The sequence below is a fragment of the Bos indicus x Bos taurus genome, chromosome 28 (genome assembly GCF_003369695.1).
Source record: "Bos indicus x Bos taurus breed Angus x Brahman F1 hybrid chromosome 28, Bos_hybrid_MaternalHap_v2.0, whole genome shotgun sequence".
Taxonomy (NCBI): domain Eukaryota; kingdom Metazoa; phylum Chordata; class Mammalia; order Artiodactyla; family Bovidae; genus Bos; species Bos indicus x Bos taurus.
This window is the reverse complement of record NC_040103.1, coordinates 17,312,870-17,316,282: the sequence shown is the minus strand read 5'-3', so window position 1 is coordinate 17,316,282 and position 3,413 is coordinate 17,312,870.

Sequence of the window (3,413 nt, the reverse complement as noted above, 5' to 3'; positions counted from 1 at the left end):
AGGCTTTGGCATAGTCAATAAAGCAGAAACAGATGGTTTTCTGGAACTCTTTTGCTTTTTTCCATGATCCAGCAGATGCTGGCAATTTTATCTCTGGTTCCTCTGTCATTTCTAAGTCCAGCTTGAACATCTGGAAGTTCACAGTTCATGTATTGCTGAAGCCTGGCTTGGAGAATTTTGAGCATTACTTTACTAGGGTGTGAGATTAGTGCAGTTGTGTGGTAGTTTGAGCATTCTTTAGCATTTCCTTTCTTTGGGATTGGAATGAAAGCTGACCTTTTCCAGTCCTGTGGCCACTGCTGAGTTTGCTAAATTTGCTGAGATATTTAGTGCAGCACTTTCACAGCATCATCTTTGAGGAATTGAAAGAGCTCCACTGGAATTCCATCACCTCCACTAGCTTTGCTCATAGTGATGCTCACTAAGGCCCACTTGACTTCACATTCCAGGATGTCTGGCTCTAGATGAGTGATCACACCATCATCATTAACTGGGTCATGAAGATCTTTTTCGTACAGTTCTTCTGTGTATTCTTGCACCTATTCTTAATATCTCTGCTTCTGTCAGGTCCATATCATTAAACAACTGAATTAACCAACCCTTGAACTTTTCTCTGTAATATACAGAATAGAAAACTAAGACAGTGTTGTGATAGCTATCATTATTGGAGAAATAGCACTGGATAGTTGATTAAATTTAATTCTGATGGACCAGGAGATATAGCTAGAATGAGTGTGGAATTTATATATATGTAAAGGTATATATATATATATATATATATATATCTTTTCATATATTGAACAGTCATTTCCCTTTATCAATTAGAACTAGTCATAATAATATGATAAAACAGTAATACCATCACCAATAAAAAATCAGTCAAACCTGAGTGATATTAATAATTTACATTCCAATAGTGCTTTATGTTTCAAAGCATAATTTTACTTGACTACTCTTAAAACCCTTTAAGGTGGCACAGTGTAGATACTATTACATCTGTTTTCCTATGGAAAGAATGAGGCTCAGCAAGCATAATGACTGCTCACATCATGGAGTTTAGTAAATGGTAGAGATGTAACTCACTCTCAGATTTCCTCAGTCAAAAAGTGGCAATTTCTAAAACTTTACAAATGTGCCATGTACTCAGTCATGCCCAATTCTTTGCAACCCCATGGTCTGTATCCCGCCAGGCTCCTCTTTCCATGGGATTCTCCAGGGAAGAATTCTGGAGTGGAGGGGGATTCTCCACCAGGGGGATCTTCCCAACCCAGGGATCAAACTCATGTCCCCTGCATTGCATGCAGATTCTTTACCTACTGAGCCACTGGGGAAGCCCCAAAACTCTGTAAGTGTGAGGCTATTTTAAAAGTCTTATGTAATTAAATATAATTTTGTAATAGACCTGTTGACTGTGGTTCTGTTTCTTATTACTAGTAATCTTGTTCCTAGGGATGCCCATCATTAGCCACCCTCTTTCTCTCTTCCCCTGATAAATTAAAACTAGATTTCTTATAGCCTCTGCTGCTATATTTTTATGTCTGACACATGCTGTCTGTCCCCCCCTACAGCTGAAGATGCTTTACTTGCTATTAACGACCAAGATTATTATCCTTGCCCAGTATTCTATGGGGTCGACCTCTCAGATAAACAAAAACACAGCTAGAGACGGTTTCTCTTTCTTGATTAATGTGAATTTTCTTCACATTGTTTCTCTCCTTGATCAATGTGAATTTTCTTTTTTTCACTGAATGATCTGGTTTACTTCATGACTGAGCTGACAACTGTCTGGGAGCCTCCAGTTTTCTCCTGGTTAGTTGGAACATAATGAACTCTCACCTTTCTTTGCTTTGTATCAGATATGAAGGATTAGAACTGCTGCTCCAGTTACCCACTTGTTCTTAACTTCCTTCCTGGGTGGAGGTAAGTACTTCTGTAAGTACTTCTGCTAGTACTGAGCTAGCACTCAGTGAGTTCTCTTCAATCAATTAGGCAAGGCTAATCTGAGTTGTGGGATCTTTTGATCTAGTTCTGGTTGGTGCTTTATGTTTTTCATTTTAGTGCAAACATACTATTTCTCTAGTTCTTAAGTTGGAATTTTTAAGTCATCAGAACTTCAAACTTTGCAGGATTTGAAGTAGCTCACTATCTTGGGGTAGGAAAAGAAAAAGGCTTCCCATCTCAAATATGCTTGATGCAGAGGTTCCTTTACCTCTTTACAGAGGTTACTTTTGAGCTAAGAAATTATACTCTACTGGTGATTTTGATATGTGTTATTTGGAGGTGACTCTAAATACCTAAAATTTTTAACTCCAGAAATGAAGGAAGAAAAAAAAAAAGATACAGATTAAGTAAATGACTTTACAATTACTGCACTGTGGCTTGTGTGTTTCTTAATGTTCACTCTGATCTGCTGTTTTTTACTAACTGGTGCTTTATTTTACAGTAGCAATAACAAAAATAATAGTAAACCACTCTAATAGTTAATGAGAGTTTACTATAAATAAGGCATTATTTCTAAGCATTTCACATGTATTAACACCAAAACTTTGTCAACAGAGTACTACTGGTGTCCTCATTTTATATATTTGAAAACTGAGGCATAGAAAGATTAAGTGATTGTCCAAAGTCACAGAGCTGTACATGGTGAAGCCAAGATTGCCCCTCTGCCATTCTAGCTCCAGAAAAACACATGCTTAATCATTATGCTTTCATACATTTTTATTATTACTATTAATAATACCTGCATATTACCTTGGAATACGGAATGAAGCAGGGCAAAGACTAATAGAGTTTTGCCAAGAAAATGCACTGGTCATAACAAACACCCTCTTCCAACAACACAAAAGAAGACTCTATACATGGACATCACCAGATGGTCAACACCAAAATCAGATTGATTATATTCTTTGCAGCCAAAGATGGAGAAGCTCTATACAGTCAGCAAAAACAAGACCAGAAGCTGACTATGGCTCAGACCATGAACTCCTTATTGCCAAATTCAGACTTAAATTGAAGAAAGTAGGGAAAACCACTAGACCATTCAGGTATGACCTAAATCAAATCCCTTATGATTATACAGTGGAAGTGAGAAATAGATTTAAGGGCCTAGATCTGATAGATAGAGTGCCTGATGAACTATGGAATGAGGTTCGTGACATTGTACAGGAGACAGGGATCAAGACCATCCCCATGGAAAAGAAATGCAAAAAAGCAAAATGGCTGTCTGGGGAGGCCTTACAAATAGCTGTGAAAAGAAGAGAAGCGAAAAGCAAAGGAGGAAAGGAAAGATATAAACATCTGAATGCAGAGTTCCAAAGAATAGCAAGAAGAGATAAGAAAGCCTTCTTCAGCAATCAATGCAAAGAAATAGAGGAAAACAACAGAATGGGAAAGACTAGGGATCTCTTCACGAA